Below are 8,337 nucleotides of genomic sequence, written 5' to 3'. Positions count from 1 at the left end.
TATATAGAGAATATTATTCATTATAGAAAATATATCTATTTTTCTTTTTTGTTCTTATTTTTTATATGTATATTCTTTTGTTCGTTTCAGTTTCTGCTTCAAATAAATAAATCACGCAAAATGCTGTCTCTTTGATACGTTTACAAATCCTTTAATGCAAGCTAATAACATTTACTGTAATAAAGTTGCACGAGATATGCAACGGCATGCTTTTAGTATTTTGTCGCGATCGCGTTTCAAGTAATATAACGACACAATATAGATACACAAAGCAGCTCATGTCACTAATCGTCTGGTTCAACTTTCATTACGCGAATGACAAATACGATGTTCTCGCACAGGGCATTAATCTCGAAACACAAGAGGTATAGTAAGCTTTAACACTAGAATCGCGAGTCTAAATTAACCTAATCGCGATTCAAGGTAAATCTAGTTTTTTTACAAGAAAGGATTGTCATTAAAATAAAAGTAAAATTACTTATAATTAATTATAATTATTTATGAAAAGTCACAAAAATTCTAAAGCTCTACGTATAAATCCAAATTACCTCGAAAAGAAAAACTATCAGATGGGTAAAAAATGACACAGCCGCAGTTCTAATGTTAAGTCATAATGTTAAGTCATTAGCTAATCACAGTTGAATACGAAGAGAATAATTAACTACAATTAGTTGATTTCGTATTAAAGTTTACTACATCTATTGTATTCCGGAATTATACATAAACAAGTATTTAATGTTGAAAAGTAAATTGCAAACTTACACGCTTTAATGTAAACAGACACAAAAACTTTATTTTATCTCGAATTAATTGTTAATACATAATTGACTTTTCATTACGCATTTCAACGTGGCTGTACGACACACGGAGCAGTGGCTTGCCGGTTAAAATCTTGACAATGAATGACAATACAGCCTGCGGCAATACAGTCTTGCGTACGAAACAATGTGCTATCAAAACAATATCAAGGCAGTGCATCAGATAGTCGTTATATTACGAAATATTTAACGTAACTTTTACGAAATAATTATAAATTGAATATTCCATTCTTTTTATTTTAAATTAATTTTGATAAATAAACAAAATAAGACATTTTGCGCTTTGGACTTATTAGCACTGCCTAAGATAATAAGATAATTAATTCTGTACGACAAGAAGAGCAGTGAAATGAAAATATTGTTGAATTCTAATTGACGAGAGAATTTGCTATCTAACTGAGATGTATAAATGTATTAATAATGAATTTTAAATGTCAAGTACAAATATATTATTTCTTCGATCCTTTTTAATAACAATTTAAATAATTGATATATTATTTTAATTATTCCATTTGAAAAAAAAAACATTTTATATAAACATTTTATTTGAAGAAATTAAATATTTAAAAATAAAATGAATATTAAATAGTTTCGTTAAATTTAGTTCATCATTTTTTTCGCGGAGAGCCACTCAAGGTCTGTAAGACTGTCGGATATTTTGATGTGCAATTTCAGTGTAAATGTTATTAATTCATCAATAATTATTTTCCATGACAGTTTTGAACAATCTAGAATAGAAAATCCATCAAGCCATCAAAGGTTGAATTTTATTAATTAAATTACATAAAATAATTGTTAAAAGAAACATTTTCTTATTTTTTGGTGAAATGTACATGTTTTGACAGGATTTCTCAGATACTTGATTAATAAGCTAGGTTAACAAAATCATATTTAACACATCTAAGTATATTAAGTTTGAGAAAGCAATAAGAGTAAATTCCAAATAAACGATCGCTATGTTATTAAATCGATAAAAAATACAAGACGACTATCTAATATTATTTTTCAAGTTATAAAGAAATGTTATAGTAAACTGTAAAAGACATTCTATAATTCAAACAACATTGAGAAAAAAGTGTTTGATTGTAACAATATTTATATTGTTAAATATGATAAAATAGTTATGGTTAGAAGTCTCATTTTTATAATTGTTATAATGTTAGTAATAATTAAATTAGATAGTACTATCAAAAAATACATTTAAAACAAAAAATGATTATAAATTATAATCAAATTAGAATAATTGTAATCATCTTTCTCTCACAATTAGAGTAAGAGAAAAAAATGCGCGTGATTAATTTTCGAGACTGGTATTATAGCTCAGTTCTTCGGCAGAAATACGTCTATAAATACGAACCTAAGTGTTCTTTTCTGTTCTCGCGTGTTAGAATTAATTTTTGCAAGTAGCAGTAAGTCTTATAATTCTCCGTAAGATAAACGAATATTTTATAGATGTAATAATTTGCATACCAAGACCATGTTAGCTAAGTTTAACAGTTGCACTCATAAAACAACAACGCCCACGCGCAATGCAAATTCATTGAAATAATATATATATATAATAATAGAATAATAAAATAACGAATAAAATGGATAGAATTTTTTAATAGAAATGCGAATGCAATTCCTGTTGTGTTTGCCGAGATTAATTAGTAATTCGATTGCGCGAACCGTGAATATTTTTATCAATATCTGTCAACAAACTACAACAGTAGTGATGCTAGTTGCATTGTGTCCCAAATAATAAATATGGAAAGAACATATTCGCCAACGCGCGTGATTAATTTTCTGGCCGGCGCAACATGGCAGCTGTGCAATTTTCGCGATACGAAGCTTGCAGCGGAACAATAAACTAGTTTACATGATTTGCGAGACGATACTATAATAACACTGGAAACTCGACATGGACTCGTATCTAGTAAAATGCCAACCGTTAATTAATGCTTTTGCACGCGAGGGACAATCACAAAGACAACGGGAAGAATAGTCACTGTGTAAAAGGTCAATTGAATATACATCCGTTGTCGTGATCCCAAATTATTTTTTACATTCGTGCGAAAAGCGAATAAAAGTCTAGTAACGATCAACGATCTTATATTTAACTCGACAAGATTTATTGATAAAACGTTTTAACCGGTAAAGTCGTTGAATAATCAAAAGCATCAAAAGCAATATTTAACGTTAACGTCTCACTGACCTATTACATAAAATATCAGTATAATACGTTTAATCAAAATAGTACATTTATTCAGTGATAAAATTAGATGATAGTATAATTATAGTTCTACTTTTCATACTATAGTTTGTAAATCATCGATTCACGACGTCAAAATTATATTAGACACAAATTGTTCACAGTATTTAATCTAATGCACTTAGATGTAAAAATTTTTTTTTTTTATAAAACGTAATGTATATAGTTGATATTCTTCCGAATAATATACATGAAAGATAAAAGTCATCTTTTTTTCTTCAAAAAGAGAGCAAAATAAAACATATTTTTTAAGTCAACCTATTCGAACACTAGTAGTCATGCATTTTCCAATTCAAGAAAATAATAACAATACTTCTTTTTCATTTCTTCGTAATCGAGTGAAGTGGACAATAGGCAATGAAGGTTGAATGAAGTACTTAACGAATTTCTTTTTCATTAATTTTGCACGTTCCACTTAGAATGGTACGTCCACTTGAAACAGAAGCACTGTAGAAGAAAAAGCTTCCACAGAGTTTGAAAGCAGAGCTTTTAGGCTTTAGAATTGCTTGTTTGAAAATCTTAAAAATCTTATTTTTCGTAAAATTATATAAATTTACATTTTATTTACATTTTTGCCACTAATTTTAAGTAGGTCTTTAATTCTATCAGAAAATAATAAAGATATTAAAAAATTAAATGTAATCGAAACGCTTACATTATGTATTGTATCAGGACTTTTATTATTAATTCCAATTTGCAATAAATTTCTTCGATTATAATAAAAATTAAATCGAGATCGTATTATGATGATTGTTATAAGAATTTTATTTTAATTTTTATACGAATTTCTGTAATATCTTGGACCGTGGCTACCGCGAAAGAATTTCGAGATCAATCTGAACTATTTATTCGGGAAAAAGAATACCAGACGGAGGAAATTCCCACATGTCCGTTACATGACACAAATAACGGTTTATCTCATGTATGAAATTATATATGTGCAAAATCTATAATGTTTTGGAAGAAAAAGATATAAGATAAATTGTTCCTATATAAACAAAAATGTTATACTTTAATATTTATTAATATAAACATAAAGGTTACATTTCAATATTTAAAAAAATACCTGTAATTAACTGTGACTGGTTTCATTCATTGTCTTGGAAATATCAAGGAAGAAAATACTCGGAGCACAAGATATTTCATGGCAAACCAACAATTATATTAATTTCTAGAGTGCACAAACAGCGGGTATTTGCTATTCCCGTGTTTAAGTTACACATATCATAAATGCGTTGAAATATCAAAATCGGGAGGATGGGAATTACAATTTCTAAGGTAATCATAAACATAAAGATCCTATTAAATTACTATCAAAAAAGACATTTTCTGCACCTTGCACATTTTCATTTTATGATGAATACGAGAAAAGTTAAAGGATGCAAAAATTACAAATTGGAAAGCAACGAATATCAATTTGTTTTGTGTTCGTGTAATCTCGTGTTGCGAGATCAAATCAAGAAGCAGCTTCTCATCATTCAGTACTAACATTCAACACGAATGTTTCAATTAATCTAATTAATTAATATTTTTATTGATTGTAAAATTAAGAGAAAATACAGTCATATATTTGGGAAAGACTGTCATTGGTCAAATAATTTCGTAAGGCAATATCGTTTTGTTTTCCAAAAATTTATGTGAAACAAAAAACTCTTAAAACGGTTACTTTTAATAATGCGCAAAATATTTATAAAATTAATTTCGCATATCATTTGGAAGTATTTTTATTTCGCGTCGCTCAATCAAAGACGAATTCGTCACATAGGGCATGTGCAACAGTTTGCATAGAGCAAATAACTGACTTCTAGATGGACGGATCAAATAGGATAATTAAAACCAACGTTGTAAGATTACGTACGTTTATTCTGCTTCGCATTTGGACACTTGCCATCGGCCGTCTGCAAACGGCACTTTGCAACTTGTCGCGAAATAGAAACGCCCGCAGGCAAATTGAATGAATCCTGTCGTGGCGCGCACGCGATATATTTGTACATATAATCTCTGATATCTCTGCGTCATTTAATTAATTTCAACTCAATTAATTCCGAATGCGGATGCGTCTTACAATTCCATCCCGCATCTGTGCTTTGAATAGCAAGAATTAGAAGAGAATTCGTATATTATATCAAAAAGTCTTGCGTTCATTGAAAGTTCATGGACTTTTGATAAATTCAATTAGAAAGATACAAATCACTTATAAGAAATCTTGCATTTATCAGAACTCTGCTAGATTCAACAAGAAAAATATAAATTAGATACTTATAGTTAAAAATTAAAAAATCTCATTGCACTCATTGGAATTTTGATAGATTCGACCAAACAGATATAAATCAGACACTTATATAATTAGAAAAATCTCATTGTATTCATTAGAATTTTGATAGATTCAACCAAAAAGATATAAATCATACATATGTTAAAAAATCTTGTTGAATTTAATAGAATCCTGGTATTTGTACTTTTCCGGTAGATACATTGCAATCAGAAAAATAAAAATCAGACAATAATAAATATCCTAGTGAAATTAAACAGAAATTTAATTGCGATAATCAGAATTCCGATCATACAATTCCAATCAGAATTGGTTTTGATTGTATTTCTTGTTGCAATTTTGTAACCAGAACATTTTTCTATGTACAATAACAACGCAGTACTTTCTATCTCGAAGTCAGAATAGTTGCAAAGTCACGATTACGTGTGAAATATTCTCCTCTTTTCTTAGTTTTCCACAGTAAAAGAACGTTCGCGGCGAAATATTTCACGTAACGAGAGAAATTAATGATCGTCAGTAGTATAAACAGACACTTACAACGAGCAGTAGATGACGACGCGACGGGTCAGACATCGTGGTACTATGCGCGATGGAGCGATATTTTGGTAGTTTAGATAGCTCGCCTCGCGGTTTCGCGTGATAACGGATAAATGCTCTCGGGAAGAGTTTAATTGCAGGCATATACATGGTTAAGAATACTCGTTTGCCGAGGAATTTCTACATTTCCGCGCTTAGCGCGCCTTTATCCGCGAACCGCAGCGGGACCGTCGCGAGCTAAAAGCCAAAAGATAAAAACTTTCCACCGCAGAAAGTTCCCTTGGATCGATGAGAAAATTTTCCCCAGGGCACTTTTGATTAAAAAGAATGTCCATAACCACCGAGCCACGCGGCGTCATTTTGAAATTGCATGGGAATTCGCGATACGGGAAACGCTTTTATATCGATATACAATCAGTTTGTCGAGCGGAATCGTCGTTGTATCGAGAAACCGCGCAAAAGATGTACCGTTACAGATATATCGAGCATCCGAGGAGACTTAAGCCTATCACTAAACGCGAGCTGCAAATCCTCTTATCCGCAACATATATGCGCGTTAAACACCCTGAATTAACAGGAGATGCGTGTTGCTGCCATAGTATCGCAACCAATCTCAATTCCGCACCACCTGCACCGCCATAATCCGTTAATATATCTCTGGAAGAAATGTTTCCTCGGGGAAACGTCATGCGCGGCATAAGCGTGGTATAAGTAAGTAGTGACAGACGTACCTGGTCGGACCGATCCAAGGTCAGGTCACTAGGCCGGGAACACACGGTGCTGGCTTGTCCTCGCTCCCTTTGGTGTTACGTATCGACAGGTGCAACGAGTGCAATGCACGGACAGCCGTGATGAGAGCCGACGATGCGATGATACAGCCAAGTCGCGCGTTGATCTAGTTGAGGCGATGGCAACGATGACGACGACGACGACGGTGACGGCGGCGGCGGCGAGACGTCGAAGGGATGAGACTCGACGAGCTGGGATGAGCGGGCGTAGCGAGACTCGCCCCCGTTATTGAGACGAGATCGACTACTCGCAGCGGCGACGACGTCGAACGCTCGCCAGCGAGCGCACGAGAAAGGTAACGAGACCGGTGCTCGGCGGCACCGTTGTAATCGCGCGACTCCGCGCCGCGTATCCGCTGCCGTCTGTCGTGGTGTGCCGTACCATCGAGCATTCGCATCCGGGGATACGCAATTCGACCTAACCTCCCCGAGCTCCGCCGAACGACTGGCGGGCTCGGCTCGCTTCACTGTCCCGGCGCACTACTCCGCACGCACTCCCCTCCCTGCCGCCGTTTATCCTCTCTCCCCCCCCCCTCTGCCAACAACGTCTGATTTAGTTGTGCTGCGAGTCGCGAAGAGACGCGACATCTACTCGTGCGGCATCCACATTCATCGCAATCGTAGCTATCGCGCGCGCTATCTTCCCCCTCTCTGAATGTAGCGCGAAACATTCAAAAGCGACTCGATATTTTACGCGTTCTGTTGTTAACTTCACTCCGCATTCAATTGAGATATCTCTCCCCACTGCCCGTTTCTGCCAATAGTGCCAATATAGATTAACTTTTATCGCAGCTTAACTTAATTGCTTTTTATCTTTCTTTGATTCTAAAAATTAGATAAAGAATAAATTAAACAGAGATTAAAATTAATCTAGATCTATCGGTAAATATGAACATAATATGATCCGTTTCTACAGATCCGTTTAGATGAACTTTTTTACTTATATCGGTTCTTCCTCTTTTACTCATATTAGATTTAATAAGATTTTAACTCATAATAAGATTTTTATTCATATTATGATTTTAATCTCATATTATGATTCAAATCTTCAATTTGCATTTATCTTTCTCTAATTCTAAGAATTAAAGAAGAGTGAATAAAATTGAGTTAATTTACATGATAGATATGGATAAATATTAAAATATAAATTTCTATCAATGTAAAAAACTTAAATGTAACTTTAATTCTAGTTATTTTACACGTGTCTCTCTACAAAGTTAATTTCTTTTAGCCTCTTCTAATTCTTAGAAAAAGATAAAAAGTAAACTAAGCCAAGATTAAAATTAATCTACATTAGTAAAAATGTACATTAATGTACATTAATGATAGTAACGATATCATTACACTGTACAGATTTTGTAGTAAAAGAAAATATATAACGACTGTATAACATTATTGTACTGTTATTAAGAATTTCAGAATATAGGGATTTTAATATCGATTTAACTTATTTTTTATCTTTTTCTGGTTCGAAAAATTATTAAAAAATACAGAGTAAATGAAATTAAGATTAAAATTAATCTATTTTGATGGTGGACACAATTCTCGTTTCTATTAACGTAAATTAATTTTATCTAATCGTTTAATTTACTTTTTATCTTTCTCTAATTCTAGAAAATGGAGAAAGATGATAGTCTGTACTTATTCAAAATGTGTTTTTATTTACAA

At 32.8% G+C, this 8,337-nt stretch overlaps 1 protein-coding gene across 1 annotated transcript in view; it reads right to left on the bottom strand.

The window, feature by feature from the left end:
- LOC108689734 (heparan sulfate glucosamine 3-O-sulfotransferase 5) overlaps positions 1-6,763 on the bottom strand; it is a 37,048-nt gene extending 30,285 nt beyond the window's left edge. Inside the window, exon 1 of the mRNA XM_018196646.1 lies at positions 6,613-6,763. The gene's annotated coding sequence lies outside the window, so the exon portion shown is untranslated. The remainder of the gene's footprint in view (positions 1-6,612) is intronic.
- Positions 6,764-8,337: the final 1,574 nt, after the last annotated feature.

This window comes from Atta colombica, unplaced genomic scaffold, assembly GCF_001594045.1.
Source record: "Atta colombica isolate Treedump-2 unplaced genomic scaffold, Acol1.0 scaffold105, whole genome shotgun sequence".
NCBI classification, from domain to species: domain Eukaryota; kingdom Metazoa; phylum Arthropoda; class Insecta; order Hymenoptera; family Formicidae; genus Atta; species Atta colombica.
This window is presented reverse-complemented; position numbering and strand designations above follow the sequence as displayed.